This window comes from Chlorocebus sabaeus, chromosome 1 (assembly GCF_047675955.1).
Source record: "Chlorocebus sabaeus isolate Y175 chromosome 1, mChlSab1.0.hap1, whole genome shotgun sequence".
NCBI classification, from domain to species: Eukaryota; Metazoa; Chordata; class Mammalia; order Primates; family Cercopithecidae; genus Chlorocebus; species Chlorocebus sabaeus.
In genome coordinates this window covers 7,854,748-7,875,560 of record NC_132904.1, presented here as the reverse complement: position 1 = coordinate 7,875,560, position 20,813 = coordinate 7,854,748, and the positions used below count along the sequence as shown (strand labels likewise).

The following is a 20,813-nucleotide window of genomic DNA, read 5'->3' as shown; positions in this document are numbered from 1 at the left end:
GCAATGGTACAGTGACAGCTGGCTGCAGCCTCAACCTCCCAGGCTCAGTTGATCTTCCCTCTTCAGCCTCCTAAGTAACTGGAACCACAGGTATGTGCCACCACACCAAGCTAATTTTTAAATTTTTAAATTTTTTTGTGGAGAATAAGTCTCATTATGTCGCCCAGACTCATCTCAAACTCTTGGACTCAAGTGATCCTTCTACCTTGGCCTCCCAAAGTGCTGGAATCCTAGGCATGAGCCCAGGTCCCAGGCCTCTCCATTTATTTAATTCTTCTTTGATATCTTTCATCAGAGTCTTGTAGTTTTCCTCATATAGATCTTGCATATTTTGTTATATTCATTGCACCTAAGTATTTCCATTTCTGCGATGGTAATGTGAATTATAATGTGCTTTCACATTTGTTTATTGCGTCACTATTCACAATAGCAAAGACTTGGAACCAACCCAAATGTCCATCAGTGATAGACTGGATTAAGAAAATGTGGCACATATACACCATGGAATATATGCAGCCATAAAAAAGGATGAGTTCAGCTGGGTGCTGTGGCTCACGCCTGTAATCCCAGCACTTTAGGAGGCGGGTCACGAGGTCGGGAGATCGAGATCATCCTGGCTAACACGGTGAAACCCCGTCTCTACTAAAAATACAAAAAATTAGCCGGGCGTGGAGGAGCGCCTGTAGTTCCAGCTACATGGGAGTCTGAGGCAGGAGAATGGCGTGAACCCGGGAGGCGGAGCTTGCAGTGAGCCGAGAGGGTGCCACTGCACTCCAGCCTGGGCAACAGAGAAAGACTCCGTCTCAAAATAAAAATTAGCCAGGCATGGTGGCGCGTGCCTGTAGTCCCAGATACTTGGGAGGCTGAAGCATGAGAATCACTTGAACCCAGTTGGCAAAGGTTGCAGTGAGCCGAGATCAAGCCACTGCACTCCAGCCTGGCGACAGAGTGAGACTCTGTCAAAAAAAAAAGAGAGAGAGAGAGAGACAGAAAAGAAGAAAGAAAGAGAAAGAAAGAGAGAGAGAGAGAGAGAGAGAGAGAGAGAGAGGGAGGGAGGGAAAGAAGCCGAGATCTGGGCTCTGGGAGACAGAGGGATCATTTAAAAATGAAAATTGGATGATATCCAGCACTTTGGAAGGCCACGGTGGGTGGATCTTGAGGTCAGGAGATCGAGACCATCCTGGCTAACACCATGAAACCCCGTCTCTACTAAAAATACAAAAAATTAACTGGGTGTGGTGGCAGACACCTGTAGTCCCAGCTGCTTGGGAGGCTGAGGCAGGAGAAGGGTGTGAACCCGGGAGGCGGAGCTTGCAGTGAGCCGGGATTGCACCACTGCACTCCAGCCTGGGCGACAGAGTGAGACTCTATGTCACAAAGAAAAAAAGAAAGAAAATTGGATGATATCAACTTCCTTCTTACACTTTTGAATGGCTTGCCACCATGCTCACAGCTGAAGCTGAATCTATTCACAGCCTGCAGGAACCTGCCTGAGTGGGATCCTGCCCGCCTCTCCAGTGCCATTGCCAGCTCCTCTCCCCTTAGCCCATCAGGTCTCTGCCACACCAGCCCTTTTGGTTCCTGGAATATTCCAAGTTTTCTGTTCTCAATGCCAAGAGAAGTGTTTTGCCTCTGAGTAACTCTGACTCCTCCTGAAATGCCCCTTCCCGAGAAAGGTCTTTTCGAATGGCCTCTTCCTGTCCCATCTCCAAGTTTCATTAGGCAGGACCCCATGGTTTTTCTTCTGTGGCGGAGACTGCTTGCTACCCACCAGAAGCCTTTCTCTTCTTCTTTGGTGGTAATGGACTTGTAGTTGGGCATGTCACGTGGTCTACGCTTCCTTTCCCAGGCTCCCTAGCCTTGTCCATATGCTAGGTTCTCTCTAGAGGAATTTTTGTTGTTGTTGTTGTTTTGTTTTTGTTTTTGAGACTGGGTCTCATTCTGTTGCCCAAATTGTAGTGCAGTGGTACAATCTCAGCTCACTGCCGCCCGGGTTCAAGTGATTCTCCTGCCCCAGCCTCCCAAGTAGTTGGGATTACAGGCACCTGTCACCACACCTGGCTAAATTTTTTGTATTTTAAGTAGAGACGAGGTTTTGCCATGTTAGCCAGATGGGTCTCAAACTCCTGACCTCAGGTGATCCGCCTGCCTTGGCCTCCCAAAGTGCTGGGATTACAGGCGTGAGCCACCGTGCCCAGCCTATAGCAGAATTTGATTGAAGTGACATATGTCACTATTGGGGGAACACGCCCCCAGTATTTCAATGTAGGTTCTTTCTATTTTCCATAAGTGTCAGCCAGCTGAGAAATAAAGAGAGACAGTACAAAGAGAGAAATTTTACATCTGGGCCACCAGGGGTGACATAATATATTGGTAGGACTGTGATGCCCACCTAAGTCTCAGACCAGCAAGTTTTTATTAAGGGTTTCAAAAGGGGAGGGGGTGTAAGAACAGGGAGTAGGTACAAAGATCACATGCTTCAAAGGGCAAAAAGCAGAACCACTAATAAGGGTCTAACAAAGATCCATGCTTCTAAGGGAACAGGACAAAGGGCAAAAGCAGAACCACTAATAAGGGTCCAACAAAGATCACAAGGCAAACGGCAAAAGCAGAACTACTGATAAGGGTCCATCAAAGATGACAGGGCAAAGGGCAAAAGCAGAACCACTGATAAGGGTCTATGTTCAGTGGTGCACGTATCATCTTGATGAACATCTTAAACAACAGAAAACAGGGTTCGAGAGCAGAGAACTGGTCCGACCACAAATTTACCAGGGCTGAGTTTTCCCAACCTTCATAAGCCTGCAGGTTCTGCAGGTGACCAGGGCTTATTTCAGTCCTTATCTCAACTGCACAAGACAGACATTCCCAGAGCAACCGTTTATAGACCTCCCCCCAGGAATGCATTCCTTTCCCAGGGTATTAATATTAATATTCCTTACTAGGAAAAGAATTTAGTGATATGTTTCCTGCTTGCACGTCTGTTTATAGGCTCTCTGCAAGAAGAAAGTATGGCTCTTTTGCCCAACCCCGCAGGCAGTCAGACCTTATGGTTGTCTTCCCTTGTTCCCTAAAAATCACTATTATTCTATTCTTTTTCAAGGTGCACTGATTTCATATTGTTCAAACACATATGTTTTACAATCAATTTGTACAGTTAACACAATTATCACAGTAGTCCTGAGGTGATATACATCCTCAGCTTATGAAGATAACAGGATTAAGAGATTAAAGACAGCATAATAAATTATAAAAGTATTATTTGAGAACTGATAAATGTTCATATTAAGATGAAATCTTCACAATTTATGTTCCTCTGCCACAGCTCCAGCTGGTTCCTCCACTTGGGGTCCATGACTTCATGTACCATGCCACTTTCTGGACTGGCTCATAGAAGTTCCCATGCATGCCTGCCATGGTCTTTTCCCCATTCTGGGGCTAGAATGGCCACAACCAGAGGCTCATGGAAGCTTTGTGTAGATGGCAGCTCTGATGTCAGCCTGGGGGCTTGGATGACAGTAGTGGACAGAGATCCCCACCAATCTGGAACTCCTACCCTAAACTGTTATATGAGAGAGAATCCAACATTTGTTTCAGCAGCTTGGCCTACCCCAATGAAAACACCATCTAATTCCATTCAGATGCTGTCAGAAAGCATGGAGCAGAAAGGAAGGTGACATGGAGGGAGCTTCGAGTCTGAGCAGAAGATTAAGCTAGTGTTGAATATTTCCAATAACAACACTTAGGGGTGTGGAATAAAATATCTGACTCCATCACAAATGTAGAATTAAGGGAACTTGTAAGGAAGAAATGGAAATCTCCAAGCACCAGAAGCAAAGAGGAACCTGGACCCCAGAGAAGCAGCCTGTGAGCTGGGAAGTTGGCACCCCCAGGGTGATGGTGGCGTTGGGGGCTTTATGTTTTGTTTTTTTGCTGTCGTTTGCTTGCTTTGCTTTCAGTGACTAAAAAATAGCATTCATTGAGCACTTTCTATATGCCAGTCATTGTCCTAAACTCTTCACATGTATCTACTCTTTTAATCATTGCAACCTTCCAAGGGAGGTGCTGTAATTTCCCCATTTTGCAGGTGAGGAGATGGAAGCACACAGAAGTCATGTCACTTGTCTGTGGCCTTGCAGATGGAAAGAGGTAGAGCCAGGACTTGAACCCAGAACGTCTTGCTTCTGAGTCGGTGTCCTGAAGCAGCATGTGTTACTACCATATGCCAGTGTGATAAGAAGAAATATGAATAACAGTTTAGTTAAGATCAGCTTTCACCTGGGGAGCAATGATCCTGGCACAGTGTCCATCACAACACAATGCATCCTGTGGCCCACAGAATCTAAGGAGGCTGATGCAACTGCGTTAAGCCAGGAGACAGATCTCTGTTCCTGCTGCTTTCCAGGCTGTCCACAGCTCTGCCAGACAAGTCTCACTGAGGTCTGGGAGAGAGAAAATATTCAAATTATTTTGTATTCCTGGCTGGGTGCAGTGGCTCACTCTTGTAATCCCACACCGCAGGAGGCTGAGGCAGGAGGATTGCTTGAAGCCAGGAGTTCAAGACCAGCATGGACAACATAGCAAGACACTGTGTATTAGTCTGTTCTCACACTGCTAATAAAGACATCCCTGAGATTGGGTTATTTGTAAAGTAAAGAAGTTTAATTGACTCATAGTTCCACATGGCTGGAGAGGCCTCACAATCATAATGGAAGGTGAATGAGGAACAAAATCATGTCTCACATGGCATCAGGCAAGAGAGAGCATATGCAGGAGAACTCCCCTTTATAAAACCATCAGATCTCATGAGACTTACTCACTATCACGAGAACAGCACAAGAAAAACCTGCCCCCGTGATTCAATTACCTCCCATTAGGTCCCTCCCATAACATGTGGGGATTATTACAATTCAAGGTGAGACTAGTGTGGGGACACAGAGCCAAACAATGTCATTCTTCCCTGGCCCCTCCCAAATCTCATGTTCTCACATTTCAAAACCAATCATGCCTACCCAACAGTTCCCCAAAGTCTTAACTCATTTCCACATTAACTCAAAAGTCCACAGTACAAAGTCTCATCTGAGACAATGCAAGTGCTTTCTGCTTAAGAGCCTGTAAAAACAAAAGTAAGTTAGTTACTTACCAAATACAATGGGGGTACAGGCATTGGGTAAATACGCTCATTCCAAATGGGAGAAATTGGTCAAAATGAAGAGGCTACAGGCCCCATGCAAACCTGAAATGCAGCGGGGCAGCCACATCTTAAAGCTCTGAAATGATCTCCTTTGACTCCAATTCTCACACCCACATCATGCTGATGCAACAAGTGAGCTCCCATGTCCTTGAGCAGCTCTACCCCTTTGGCTTTGCAGGGTACAGTTCCTGTCCTGGCTGCTTTCATGGGCTGGTGTTGAGTGTCTGCAACTTTTCCAGGTGCACAGTGCAAGTTGTGGGTGGATCTACCATTCTGGGGTCTGGAGGATGGTGGCCCTTTTCTCACAGCTCCACTAGGCGGTGCCCCAGTGGAGACTCTGTGAACAGGCTCCCACCCCACATTTCCCTTCCTCACTGCCCTAGCAGAGGTTCTCCATGAGGGCTCCGCCCCTGCAGCACACCTCTGCCTGGACATCCAGGCATTTCCATACATCCTCTGAAATCTAGGTGGAGGTTCCCAAACCTCAATTCTTGACTTCTGTGCACCTGCAGGCTTAACACCATGTGGAAGCTGCCAAGGACTGGGCTTGCCCCCTCTGTAGCCATGGCCTGAGCTATACCTTGGCCCCTTTTTGCCATAGCTGGAGCAGCTGGGATGCAGGGCACCAAGTCCCTAGGCTGCGTAGAGCACAGGAGCCCTGGGCACAGCCCATGAAACCATTTTTTTCCTTCTAGGCCTCCAGGCCTGTGTAAGAGGGCCTGTGGAGAAGGTCTCTGACATGTCCTAGAAACATTTTCCCCATTGTCTTGATGATTAACATTTGGTTCCTTGTTACTTATGCAAATTTTTGCAGCCAGCTTGAATTTCTCCTCAGAAAAGCGTTTTTTTTTTTTTTTATTTTGTTTTGTTTTTTTCTACAGCATTGTCAGGCTGCAAATGTTCTGAACTTTTATGCTCTGCTTCTCTTTTAAACACAAGTTCCAATTCCAAACCATATCTTTGTGAATACATAAATACACAAAGCTGAATGCTTTTAACAGCACCCAAATCATCTCTTGAATGCTTTGCTTCTTAGAAATTTCTTCTGCCAGATATTCTAAATCATCTCTCTCAAGTTCAAAATTCCACAGATCTCTAGGGCAGGAGAAAAATGCTACCACTCTCATTGTTAATACATAGCAAGAGTCACCCTTATTATAGTTCCCAACAAGTTCCTCATCCCCGTCTGAGATAACCTTTGGTGAAAATCATTCAACAAGTATCTAGAAAGTTCCAAACTTTCCCACATCTTCTTGTCTTCTTCTGAGTCCTCCAAACTGTTCCAACCTCTGCCTGTTATCCAGTTCCAAAGTCGCTTACATATTTTTGGGTTATCTTTACAGCAGAACCCCACTCTACTGGTACCAATTTACTGTAATAGTTTGTTCTCACACTGCTAACAAAGGCATACCCAAGACTGGGTAATTTATAAAGTAAAGAGGTTTAATGGACTTACAGTTTCACATGGCTCGGGAGGCCTCACAATCATGGCGGAAGGCAAACAACGAGCAAAGTCGTATCTTATATGACAGCAGGCAAGAGAGAGCATGTGCAGGGGAATTCTTCTTTGTAAAACCATCAGATCTCATGAGACTTATTCACTATCAAGAGAACAGCACAGGAAAAACCTGCCCCAATTCAATTACCTCCCACCAGGTCCCTCCCACAACATGTGGGGATTATTACAATTCAAGGTGAGATTTGGGTGGGGACACAGAGCCAAACCATATCACCCCATCTCTATTAAAAAATATATATGTAGGCCAGGCGTGGTGGCTCACACCTGCAATCCCAGGCATGTGGATCACGAGGTCAGGAATTCGAGATCAGCCTGACCAACACGGTGAAACCCAGTCTCTACTAAAAATACAAAAATTAGCTGGGTGTGGTGGCACGCACCCATAATCCCAGCTACTAGGGAGGCTGAGGCAGGAGAATGGCTTGAACAAGGGAGGCAGAGGTTGCAGTGAGCCGAAATCATGCCACTGCATTCCAGGCTGAGCAACAGAGCGAGACTATGGAGGGGGGTGATTAGATCATGAGGCTACATTCCTTATAAATGTAATTGGTGTCTGTATAAAAGAGGCCTCAGGGAGTTCCCTCACCCCTTCCATCATGTGAGAACATGTGAGACTGTGCAATCTATGAACCAGAAAGCAGGTCTTCACCAGATGCAGAACCTGACAGTGCCTTGATCTTAGACTTCCCAGCCTCCAGAACTTTGGGAAATACATTTCTGTTGTTTACAAGCCACCCAGTCTACGGTATTTTGTTGCAGCAGCTCTAACAGACTAAAACAGCAGAAGCAACTACGAGAACACTTCAATGGAACACAGCCCTTCTCAACGTGCTCACAGCCAAATGAAGAAACAACTTCCCATAAGCAAGAATGAGCAGACAGCCACCAAGAGCATTACCTCCTTTAGGGGCTAACTCATGTTTCTGGGTAGACGCTTTGTAAGAAGTCTCAACAGGCTGGGTGCAGTGGCTCACACCTGTAATCCCAGAACTTTGAGAGGCAGAGGTGGGAGGATCACTTCAGCTCAGGAGTTCAAGACCAGCCTGGGCAACATGGCAAAGCCCTGTCTCTACCAAAAATACAGAAAATTAGCCTGGCGTGGTGGTATGCACCTGTAGTCCCAGCTACTTAAGAGGCTGAGGTGGGAGGATTGCTTTTGAGCCTGGGAGGCAGAGGTTACAGTGGACCAAGATCTCGCCACTGCACTCCAGCCTAGGTGACAGAGTGAGATCCCATTAAAAAAAAAAAAAACAAAAAGTCTCAACAACTTAACTTGTTATTTCCTCAACAACTTAACATTATTTTAATGTTATAATTAAACTCTTAGGGTTATCTTATAGCATATGAAAACTGCTTTTGAAATTCATCTTGGAGAAGACATGAGAGAGAATAACTAACAACAGATTTAATTTTTTTTTTTAAGACAGAGTCTCACTCTGTTGCCCAGGCTGGAGTGTAGTGGAGCAATCTTGACTCACTGCAACCTCCGCCTCCTGGGTTCAAGCGATTTTCCTGCCTCAGCCTCTCGAGTAGGTGGGATTACAGACGCCTGCCACTACGTCCGGCTAATTTTTGTATTTTTAGCAGAGACGGGGTTTCACCATGTTGGCCACGCTGGTCTTGAACTCCTGACCTCAAGTGATCTGCCCACCTTGGCCTCCCAAAGTACTGGGATTATAGGCATGAGCCACCGAGCCTGGCCTAATGACAAATTTAAAAAGAACCATGGGCTAGGCACAGTGGCTCACATCTGTAATCTCAGCACTTTGAGAGGCTGAGGCAAGTGGATTGCTTGAACCCAAGAGGTCACAACCAGCCTGGGCAACACGGCAAGACCACATCTCTATTTTAAAAAAATAATAAATTAGCCAGGCACAGTGGCACATACCTGTGGTCCCAACTACTTGGGAGGCTGATGTGGGAGGATCACTTGAGCCCAGGAGGTCAATGTGGCAATGAGCCATGATTATGCCACTGTACCCTGGCCTGCTGGCCTGGGCAACAGAGTAAGATCCGGTCAAAAAAAAAAAAACAGAACAAGAAAATCAAGGAATACTACTACAGTATCATATCAGTCAAAGGCTAATCAGGAGACAGAATCCACACAGTCATTTGAACAGCAGAAGTCCAACATAAGGAGTTATTAAGGGATTGAAATCACGCGGGATTGACTAATGAGAGTTGAAGAGAACACTACAGAACGAAAACATAGGCCAGGCGTGGTGGCTCATACCTATAATCCCAGCACTTTGGAAGGCCGAGGTGAGCAAATTGCTTGAGACTAGGAGTTCGAGACCACCCTAGGCAACATGGTGAAACCCTGTCTCTATTCAGTTTTAAAAGTCAGCTGGGTGTGGTGGCATGTGCCTGTAGTCCCAGCTAACCGGGAAGCTGAGGTGGGAGAATCGCTTGAGTTCCTGAAGTCAAGGCTGTAGTGAGCTGTGATCACACCATGCACTCCAGCCTGGGTGACAAAGTAAGGTCCTGTCTCAAAAAAAAAGAAAGAAAGAAAGAAAGAGCAGATAGAAGGATAGAGGGAGAAGCCGCTGCCCTGAGGGCTAACATAGAGCACCCAAGGAAGAGCCCTGCTCCAAGCCAGGGATCCAGACCACGCTGGAGAGAGCAAGGCCATGGCTGATGAGACATTTGAAGTGCCTTGGGCAACACTGTAAAACTGCCAGAGGCTATGCCAGGGGAAGCTGCGGCTGCTGGGTGCTGCTGGTCACTGAATGGTCAGGAATTGGGAGCTGGAGAAGCTGATCTCAGCAGGATCTGGTCCCTGGAAAAACTATTATGTGTGGGCCTGATGGTATGGAAAGCTGTGGCCTGCAGGAGGGAGCCTGGTGTGGAAAACTCTGCCTACCCAAGAGCTGAGCGCCACAGAAAGTGGGTGCTGCGCTTGTCTCCTCCAGTGTCTTTTCAGCGCCCTCTATTGATGAGGCTGAGGACGGGATTTCTAGCAAGATGGGCTTCTATAAGCAGTGGAGATGGAAGTCAACTGAACTGTGTAGTTTACCTGTCAGATCCTAAAGCCAAAGGGGAAAACTTTACTCAGTGGATGTGAGCTCCCACTCAAGGAAGTTGCTCCTTGGTCTTACTACTCTAGGCTTCAAAGATGGTAGGAGGGGCCGGGCACAGTGGCTCACACCTGTAATCCCAGCGCTTTGGGAGGCCAAGCTGGGTGGATCACCTGAGATCAGGAGTTTGAGACCAGCCTGGCCAACATGGTGAAACCCTATATCTACTAAAAAGGCAAAAATTAGAAGGGCGAGGTGGTGTGTGTCTGTAGTTCCAGCTACTTGGGAGGCTGAGGCAGGAGGACCGCTTGAACCTAGGAATCAATGCAAAATGATTTATTATGTGATGATTTAAAATCTGTTGAAATGAAACTGATCTGTTTTGTCTACAAAGAGCAGACTGCAGAAATTTGACAGGGACATCAGAGTCATGGTGAGAAACAGGTGGATGAGTGGCAGGACCTGATTACTGGTGGGATCATGCCAAGATAATTTTCCAGCTGAAGCAGAGGGGAGACATTCCACTGACCTATAGATGAAGCCAAGACTGGTGTTTCCCTTGGAGATGCTGGCAGCTCTGTTCTGGACTTTATGTCAAAGAAATCATATTGTATGTTTCTTTTGCTATTTCCATGCTTAGTTCATTGGGGAAAGTACAAAAGAAATTGCACCGGCCGGGCGCGGTGGCTCACGCTTGTAATCCCAGCACTTTGGGAGGCCGAGGCGGGCGGATCACAAGGTCAGGAGATCGAGACCATGGTGAAACCCCGTCTCTACAAAAAATATAAAAAATTAGCTGGGCGCGGTGGCGGGCGCCTGTAGTCCCAGCTACTCAGGAGGCTGAGGCAGGAGAATGGCGTGAACCCGGGAGGCGGAGCTTGCAGTGAGCTGAGATTGCGCCACTGCACTCCAGCCTGGGCAACAGAGTGAGACTCCGTCTCAAAAAAAAAAAAAAAAAAAAAAAAAAAAAAAAAAATTGCACCATAGTGAAAGCCATTTGAAGTTAGATGAAAAACAATGGCTAAACTCTTCCAACATCTTTAGGAAATGCAGACGAATGAGGAGGTCTTTCAACCTCAGTTTTCTAACACATCTGAAAGCCTTTGCACCACCTGGGAAGCCTCCTTATTTTACTATCAGGGAACAATAAGACACGATCTTAACTCATAGGAATTTCTTCTGTCTCCAGAGCCTGAATCCTCTGAATTATTTTTATTTTATTTTATTTTTTTTGTGAGCAACATGGTTGTTTATTTCACCTGGGTGCAGGTGGGCTGAGTCCGAAAAGAGAGTCAGCAAAGGAAGTGTGGGGCCGTTCTATAGGATTTGGGTAGGTAAAGGAAAATTACAGTCAAAGGGGGGTGGTTCTTTGGCAGGCAGGAGTAGGGGTAGCAAAGTGCTCAGTGGGGGAGCTTTTTGAGCCAGGATGAGCCAGGAAGAGGAATTTCACAAGATAATATCATCGCTTAAGGCAAGGACTGGCCATTTTCACTTCTTTTGTAGTGGAATGTCATCAGTTAAGGCGAGGCAGGGCATTTGCACTTCTTTTGTGATTCTTCAGTTACTTCAGGTCGTCTGGGCATACACGTGCAAGTCACAGGGGATGCGATGGCTTGGCTTGGCCTCAGAGGCCTGACATTCCTGCCAGATTTAAAATTGGTGAGATGTTCCTTGAGCTGTTGGGTCTGAGGACTAGAGGTCATAGCTGGATCTTTCTCACTGAGCAAAGAGCAGGAGGACAGGGGATTGATCTCCCAAGGGAGGTCCCCTGATCCAAGTCACAGCACCAAAATGTCATGCGCATCCGTGTGAAGAGACCACCAAACAGGCTTTGTGTGAGCAGCATGGCTGGTTATTTCACCTGGGTGCAGGGAGGCTGAGTCCGAAAAGAGAGTCAGCCTGAATTATTTTTTAAACTTAAACTTGCACGTACAAAGTTTTTGTCATGACACAAAGACTTTCTTTCTTCTTTCTTTCGTTCGTTCTTTCTTTTCTCTTTCTCTTTCTTTCTTTCTTTCTCTCTCTCTCTCTCTCTCTTTCTTTCTTTCTTTCTTTCTTTTTTTTTTATTTATTTATTTTTTTTTTTGAGACGGAGTCTCGCTCTGTCGCCCAGGCTGGAGTGCAGTGGCGCAATCTCGGCTCACTGCAAGCTCCGCCTCCCGGGTTCACGCCATTCTCCTACCTCAGCCTCCCGAGTAGCTGGGACTACAGGCGCCCGCCACTGCGCCCGGCTAATTTTTTTCTATTTTTTAGTAGAGACGGGGTTTCACCATGGTCTCGATCTCCTGACCTTGTGATCCGCCCGCCTCGGCCTCCCAAAGTGCTGGGATTACAGGCGTGAGCCACCGCGCCCGGCCTCTTTCTTCTTTTTCTCTCTCTCTGTCTCTCTCTCTCTTTTTTTTTTTTTTGAGACAGAATCTTGCTCTGTGGCCCAAGCTGGAGTACAATGGCACAATCTCGGCTCACTGCATCCTCTGCCCCCCGGGTTCAGGCGATTTTCCTGCCTCAGCCTCCTGAGTAGCTGGTATTATAGGTGTGCACCACCACGCCCGCCTAGTTTTTGTATTTTTAGTAGAGATGGGGCTTCACCATGTTGGTCAGGCTGGTCTCGAACTTCTGACCTTGTGATCCACCCGCCTCAGCCTCCCAAAGTGCTGGGATTACAGGCGTGAGCCACCGCACCCAGCCTCTTTCTTTCTTTCCTCCTTCCTTCCTTCCTTCCTTCCTTCCTTCCTTCCTTCCTTCCTTCCTTCCTTCCTTTCTTTCTTTCTCTCTCTCTCTCTCTCCTTCCTTCCTTCCTTTCTTCCTTCTGTCTCTCTTTCTTTCTTTCTTTTTCTTTCTTTTTCTCTCTCTCTTTCTTTCTTTCTTTTTTTTTTTTTTTTGAGACAGAGTCTCACTCTGTCATCCAGGCTGGAGTGCAATGGCATAATCTCAGCCCACTGCAAACCTCCACCTCCCAGATTCAAGCGATTCTCCTGTCTCAGCCTCCCAAGGAGCTGGGATTACAGGCGCCTGCCACCACACTCTACTAATTTTTATAGTTTTGTTAGAGATGGGGTTTCACCATGTTGGCCAGACTGGTTTCAAACTCCTGACTTTAGGTGTCCACCCTCCTTGGCCTCCTAAAGTGCTGGGATTACAGGTGTGAGCCACTGCATCCGGCCGACACAAAGACTTTCATGTTGTTTCTGGAATAAGAAAAACAGCTATGGAAAAAATATATCAACAGCATACTGTATACAACATTTTTTTAAAAATAGAGATTAATGAGTCGTGAAAATAATATGTAAGGCTGGACACAATGGCTCATGCCTGTAATCCCATCACTTTGGGAGGCCAAGGAGGGAGGATCATTTGAGCCCAGGAGTTTGAGACTAGCCTGGGCAACATGGTGAAATCCTGTCTCTGCAAAAAATTTAAAAATTACCAGGGCATGGTGGCAGCACCTGTAGTGTTAGCTACTCAGGAGGATGAGAAAGGAAGATTGCTTGAGCCCAGGAGTCTGGGGTTGCAGAGAGCTATGATCCTGCCACTGCATTCTGCCTGGGTGACAGAGTAAGACCCTGTCTCTAAATTTAAAAAAAGAAAAAAATTAAGAAAAGAAAATATCATGTAAATGGTGAGCTAAGCCAGATTTCTTGAATGAACAGTGCTTGTCACAGTGATTTCCACTTCCCCATTCTATGTGCTTTTGTTCTTTTTTGTACAGAGATCGTACTCTGATGTCATTTATGTAATTAAAAATAAAAGAATAAAAACCAAATCAAGAACATTTTCTATTTATAAAATTGGAAGAAATAGCATTTTTACATTTCTAATTAAAACTCTAAGTGCGCTGAGTGCAGTGGCTCACACCTGTAATCCCACCACTCTTGAGAGTACAAGGTGGGTGGATCACTTGAGTTGGTCAACTCTTGAGCTGGTCAAGAGTTCAAGACCAGCCTGGCCAACATGGCGAAATCTCACCTCTACTAAAAATACAAAAATTAGCTGGGTGTGGTGGTGCGCACCTGTAATCCCAGCTACTCAGGAGGCTGAAGCAGGAGAATTGCTTGAAGCCAGGAGGCAGAGGCTGCAGTGAGCCGAGATCATGCCATTATACTCCAGCCTGGTCGACAGAGGGAGACTCCATTTAAAAACCAACCAACAAACAAAAAACCTCTAAGTGCATGTTTCTAATACAAGCCCTAATCTAGATTACAAGTGAACTGTAATCAAAACCGTGGAGTATGAGACAGGAAATCTACCTGTAAGCACTATACGAATGATACTTCTGAGAGAAAACATAGGAGAAAATACTTGTGATCTTAGTGAAGGGATCATTTTCTTAGTTATGACACCAAAAAGCATGATCCATAAAAGAAAACAGTATAAACTGGAATTCACCAAAATTAAAAACTTTAACTCTTGGCTGGGCGCGGTGGCTCACGCCTGTAATCCCAGCACTTTGGGAGGTTGAGGCAGGAGGATCACAAGGTCAGGAGATCGAGACCATCCTGGCTAACATGGTGAAACCCCGTTTCTACTAAAAATACAAAAAAATTAGTTGGGCATAGTGGCACATGCCTGTAGTGCCAGCTAGTCGGGAGGCTGAGGCAGGAGAATCTCTTGAACCTGGGAGGCTGACGTTACAGTGAGCCGAGATCGCACCACTGCACTTCAGCCTGGGTGACAGAGCAAGACTCCATCTCAAAAAAAAAAAAAAAACACTAAAAAAATCTTTAACTCTTTAAAATACACTGTTATGAACATAAAAAGACAAGTCACAGACTGGGAGAAAATATTTGCAAAACATATATCTGACAAAAGACTTGGACCTAGAATATATTAAAATAGCTCATATAACTCAGTAACAATAATTCTTTTTTTTTTTTTTTTTTTTTTTTTTTTTTTTTTTTTTTTGGAGACGGAGTCTCGCTCTATCACCCAGGCTGGAGTGCAGTGGCCGGATCTCGGCTCACTGCAAGCTCCGCCTCCCGGGTTTACGCCATTCTCCTGCCTCAGCCTCCCGAGTAGCCGGGACTACAGGCGCCCGCCACCTCGCCCGGCTAGTTTTTTGTATTTTTTAGTAGAGACGGGGTTTCACCGTGTTAGCCAGGATGGTCTCGATCTCCTGACCTCGTGATCCGCCCGTCTCGGCCTCCCAAAGTGCTGGGATTACAGGCTTGAGCCACCGCGCCCGGCCTACAATAATTCATTTTTAAGTGGAGATGATTGGCTGGGTGCAGTGGCTCACACCTGTAATCCCAGCACTTTGGGAGTCTGAGGCAGGTGGAACACTTGAGGTCAGGAGCTCAAGCCCAGTCTGGCCAGCATGGTGAAACCCGTCTCTACTAAAAATACAAAAAATTAGCTGGGTGTGGTGGTGCGCACCTGTTGCCCTAGCTACTTGGGAGGCTGAGGCAGGAGAATCACTTGAACCTGGGAGGTGGAGGTTTCAGTGAGCCGAGATCGCACCACTGCACTCCAGCCTGGGCGACAGAGCGAGACTCTGTCTCAAAAAACAAAACAAAGCAACAACAAAACAAAACAACAAAAAAACCGGAGATGATGTGAACAAACACCATACCAAGGAAGGTATATACGTGATAAGTTAGCAAATAAAATATACTCAATGTCATTAGTCATTAGGGAAATGCAAATTTAAACCACAATGACTTACCTGGCAGGGGAGATACCATGATCACGTAGGTAGTTTTCCCAGGGTAAGGCTCATCCATTGCACTCCAGGTGTGCTGACCCCTGTAATTTCCCTAAACGCGGGAAACTCAACTGCATTGTTTGTGGTAGTGGGGGACTGCACTTGCGCTTGCTCCTGTGCCAAATTTCTTTGTTTTCTTTTCTTTTTTCTTCTTCTCTTTTTTTTTCTTTCTTTCTTTTTTTTTTTTTTTTTTGAGATGGAGACTTGTCCTGTCACCCAGGGTGGAGTGCAGTGGTGCAATCTTGGCTCACTGCAACCTCCACCTCCCGGGTTCCAGCGATTCTCCCGCCTCAGCCTCCTGAGTAGCTGGGATAACAAGTGCATGCCACCATGCCTGGCTAATTTTTTGTATCTTTAGTAGAGACGGGGTTTCACCACATTAGCCAGGCTGGTCTCGAACTCCTGACTTCATGATTTGCCCGCCTCGGCCTCCCAAAGTGCCAGGATTACAGGCATGAGCTACCATGCCTGGCTTCCTGTGTCAAATTTCATTTTTTTTAAAAAAGAAAAAGAACGCAACGAAATACCATTTACTAGCCTATTAGAATGACTAAAATTAAAAAGACTGACTATACTGAGTGTTGGCTATGAAGGAGAAACTAGAGCTCTCATACTCTGTTGATGAGAATATAAAATGGTACATTTTGGAAAAACGATTTGGCGGTTTCTGAGAAAGTTAAACACATACTACCACATGACTCAGCATTTCACTTCTAGGTACAGTTCCAAAGAAGTGAAAGCACTGGTCCAAACAAGGACTTGTACAAAAATATTCATAGTAGCTTCATTTGTGATGGCACAAAACTGGAAACAACCCAATGTCCTTAAACAGGTTAAGGGATAAACCAATTGTAGGAATAATTTTCACAATTTAAAAGCAATGATGCTGGGCACAGTGGCTCGTGCCTGTAATGCTAACACTTTGGGAGGCCGAGGCAGACGGATCACTCAAGTCCAGGAGTTTGAGACCAGCCTGGGCAATATGGCAAAACCTCATCTCTACTGAAAATACAAAAATTAGCTGGGCGTGGTGGTGGGTATCTGTAATCCCAGCTACTCGGGAGGCTGAGGCAGAAGAATCACTTCAGCCCAGGAGGCAGAAGTTGCAATGAGCTGACATGGTGCCTCTGCACTCCAGCCTGGGTGATAGAGTGAAACTCTGTCTGAAAAATAAATAAATAAAATTAATGAACTATTGATAAATACACAGCATGGGTGGATCTTGAAATAATAATGCTGAAAGAAGCAGATTCCCCCCTCAAAAAAAATAGTATGAATTGTATAATCCAATTCATATAAAATTCTAGAAAATGCAAAATAATCCATAGTGACAAAAGGCAGGTGAGTGGTTGCTTAGAGATAGGGCTGGGCAGGGGGTAGACAAAGGATTACAAAGAGTCAAAAGGAGGCTGGGCATGGTGGTTCATGCCTGTGATTCTAGCACTTTGGGAGGTAGAGGTAGGAGGCTCACTTGAGGCCAGGAGTTTGAGACCACCCTAAGCAACATAGTGAGACCCCGTCTCTACAAAAAGTAAAACAATTAGCTGGGTGTGGTGGCGCACGCCTGTGGTCCCAGCTATTTGGGAGGCTGTGGTTGGAGGATCGCTTGAGCTTGGGAGTTTGAGGCTCAGTGAGCTTTTTTTTTTTTTGAGAAGGAGTCTCGCTCCGCCTCCCGAGTTCATGCCATTCTCCTACCTCAGCCTCCTGAGTAGCTGGGACTACAGGTGCCCGCTATCACATCTGGCTAATTTTTTGTAGAGTCGGGGTTTCACCATGTTAGCCAGGATGGTCTCAATCTCCTGACCTTGTGATCCGCCGCCTCGGCCTCCCAAAGTGCTGGGATTACAGGCATGAGCCACTGCGCCCTGCCTCAGTGAGCTTTAATTGCACCACTGCACTCCAGTCCCATAGAGGGAGCAAGACCCTGTCTCAAAAAAAAAAAAAAAAAAAGTCAAGAATAAACTTTTGAAGGTAATGGATATGTTCATTATCTTCATTGTAGATTCTGGGTATACACATACATCAAAACTTATCAAATTGTACTATTTATTTATTTATTTATTGAGACAGAGTCTGACTCTGTTGCCCAGGCTGTAGTAGAGTGGCACGATCTCGGCTCACTGCAACCTCCACCTCCCAGCTTCAAGTGATTCTCCTGCCTCTGCCTCCCGAGTAGCTGGGATCACAGGCGCACACCAGCATGCCCAGCTAATTTTTGTATTTTTTTTTTTTTTTTTTTAGTAGAGATGGGAGTTTCACCATGTTGGCCAGGTTGGTCTTGATCTCTTGATCTTGTGATCCGTCCCCGCTCTGCCTTCCAAAGTGCTGGGATTACAGGTGTGAGCCACTGTGCCTGACCAGAGCTTTTCATTTTCTTTAAACTCTTCAGAGTAGTTAAAAGCATCAGCTGCTCCTCAAAAGATATTTATTAATTGCAAAGAGAAAAGTAGTTATTTTGCAGTGGACGAACTCAGAGCAAACACTGCCTTAATCAAGCACTCAAGGTTAAAATCACCAGTTTAAAGGCCAGGCGTGGCTGTGGATGCCTGTGGTCCCTGCTATTTAGGAGGCTGACGTGGGAGAATTGCCTGAACCTGGGAGGTCGAGGCTGCAGTGAGCCTAGATTGTGCCACTGCACTCCAGCCTGGGCAACAGAGTAAGACCCTATCTGAAAAAAAGTTTGTTAAGTCACTAAGTTTGTGGTAATTTGTTACAGCCGACCTTATGGTTTACTGTGTGGCCCAGACTGAGAAAACATTCTCCAGCCAAACAAGGCTGCAGTCTAAGCAGTCCTCTTCTTGGCCTTTATACGCCGTGGAGCCAGTGACACCAGATGGAGAAACTGTATGGAGCTTAGGGAAAGGCTATATAGGAGAATTGGAGCATGTGCCCTGTGTTTTGTTGGTTTTGTTTAGTTTTGGTGGTTTGTTTGTTTGTTTGTTTATTTATTTATTTATAGAGGACGTGTCGGCTAATTTTTGTATTTTAGTTCAGCAGAGTTTCACCATGTTGATCAGTGTGGTCTTGAACTCCTGACCTCAAGTGATCCACCTGCCTAAGCCTCCCAAAATGCTGGGATTACAGGCATGAGCCACCATGACTGACTGTTAAACTTTTTATTTTGGGATAATTGTGGATGTACATGCAGTTCAAAGAAATAATACAGAGAGATCCTTTACCTGGTTTCCCCCATTGATAATATCTTGCAAAACTATACTACAGTATTGGCCGGGCGCGGTGGCTCACACCTGTAATCCCAGCACTTTGAGAGGCCGAGGCGGGTGGATCGTGAGGTCGGGAGATCAAGACCATCCTGGCCAACATGGCGAAACCCCACCTCTACTAAAAATACAAAATTTAGCCAGGTGTGGTGTCGTGCGCCTGTAGTCCCAGCTACTCAGGAGACAGAGGCAGGAGAATCACTTGAACCCAGAAGGTGGAGGCTGCAGTTAGATGAGATCGCACCATTGCACTCCGAGCCTAGGCGACAGAGTGAGACGCTGTCTCAAAAACAAAACAAAACAAAAAACTATAGTACAATATCACAACCACAATATTGATATTGACACAGTCAAGATACAGAACACTGCTATCACTTCAAGATCCCCCATGCTGCCCATTTATGGTCATACTCACTTTCCCTACCCATTCCCCTCTCCTATCCCACATCCTCAACCCCTGGCAATCACTAAGCAGTTTTCCATTTCTATAACTTTGTCATTTCAAGAATATTATATAAAAGGAATCATAGGCCATGTGTGGTGGCTCACGCCTGTAATCCCAGCACTTTGGGAGGCCGAGGTGGGTGGATCACCTGAGGTCAGGAGTTCAAGACCAGCCTGGCCAACAGGGAGAAAACTCGTCTGTACTAAAAATACAAAAATTAGCCTGGTGTGGTGGAATGTACCCGTAGTCCCAGCTATTAAGGAGGCCAAGGCAGGATAATCACTTGAATCTGGGAGGTGGAGGTTGCAGTGAGCCAAGAGCCAAGATCGAGCCACTGTACTCCAGCCTGGGCAACGGAGCAAGACTCCGTCTCAAAAAAAGAAAAAAAAGGAAAAATAAAAAGGAATCATACAGTATACAACATTTTGGGATCAGCCTTTTTCACTCAGTAGCATCCCCTGTGGGTTCATTTAGGTTGTTCTGTGTGTCAGAAGTTCATTCAGGTTTTTTCTTTTTTTTAGAGACGGAGTCTCCCTCTGTCGCCCAGGCTGGAGTGCAGTGGTGCCATCTCGGCTCACTGCAAGCTCTGTCTCCCAGATTCAAGTGATTCTCCTGCCTCAGCCTCCTGAGTAGCTGGGATTACAGGCACGCCCCACCATGCCCAGCTAAGTTTTATATTTTTATTTATTTATTTTAATTTTATTTTATATTTTGAGAAGGAGTTTCACTCTTGTTGTCCAGGCTGGAGTGCAATGGTGCGATCTCAGCTCACCGTAACCTCCACCTCCCAGGTTCAAGTGATTCTCCTGCCTCAGTCTTCTGAGTAGCTGGGATTACAGGCACCTGCCACATGCCTGGTTAATTTTGTATTTTTAGTAGGGACAAGGTTTCTCCATGTCGGTCAGGCTGATCTTGAACTCCCGACCTGAGGTGATCCACCTGCCTCGGCCTCCCAAAGTGCTGGGATTACAGGCATGAGCCACCGTGCCCGGCCTAAGTTTTATATTTTTAGTAGAAATGAGGTTTCACCATTTTGGCCAGGCTGGTCTCAAACTCCTGACCTCAGGTGATCCACCCGCCTCGACCTCCCAAAGTGCTAGGATTACAGGCATGAGCTGCCACACCTGGCCAAGTTCATTCATTTTTATTGCTAGCACTCTTCCATGGTATTGATTGTTTAACGGGCTATATAACCATTTGCCTATTGGACGTCATTTGGGTTGTTTCCAGTTTTGAGCTATTCCAAATAAATCTGCTGCAAACAATCCGGTACAGGTTTTCACGTGGATATGAGTTTTCATAATGCCCAGGAGTGCAGTTACTCAGTTGTCTGGTAGATGCATGTTTAACTTTTCAAAAATTGGCCGGCCAGGCGCGGTGCCTCACGCCTGTAATCCCAGCACTTTGGGAGGCTGAGGTGGGCGGATCACGAGGTCAGGAGTGCGAGACCAGCCTGACCAATATGATGAAACCCCGTCTGTATTAAAAATACAAGAATTAGTTGGACTTGGTGGCGGGCATCTGTAATCCCAGCTACTCAGGAGGCTGAGGCAGAAGAATCACTTGTACCCGGGAGGTGGAGGTTGCAGTGAGTCAAGATCTCACCACTGCACTCCAGCCTGGGGGACGGAGCGAAACTCCATCTCAAAAATAAATAAACAAATAAATAAAATAAAATAAAAAAGAGTTGGCCAAACTGTTTTCCAGAATGGCTGC

At 46.0% G+C, this 20,813-nt stretch overlaps 1 non-coding gene across 1 annotated transcript; it reads left to right on the top strand.

Annotated features, from left to right (window-relative positions):
• The first annotated feature begins 15,384 nt into the window (after positions 1-15,384).
• LOC119624682 (U1 spliceosomal RNA) lies at positions 15,385-15,548 on the top strand. The gene has a single exon (XR_005240831.1). It is a non-coding gene; the product is annotated as a U1 spliceosomal RNA (small nuclear RNA).
• The last annotated feature ends 5,265 nt before the right edge of the window (positions 15,549-20,813 follow it).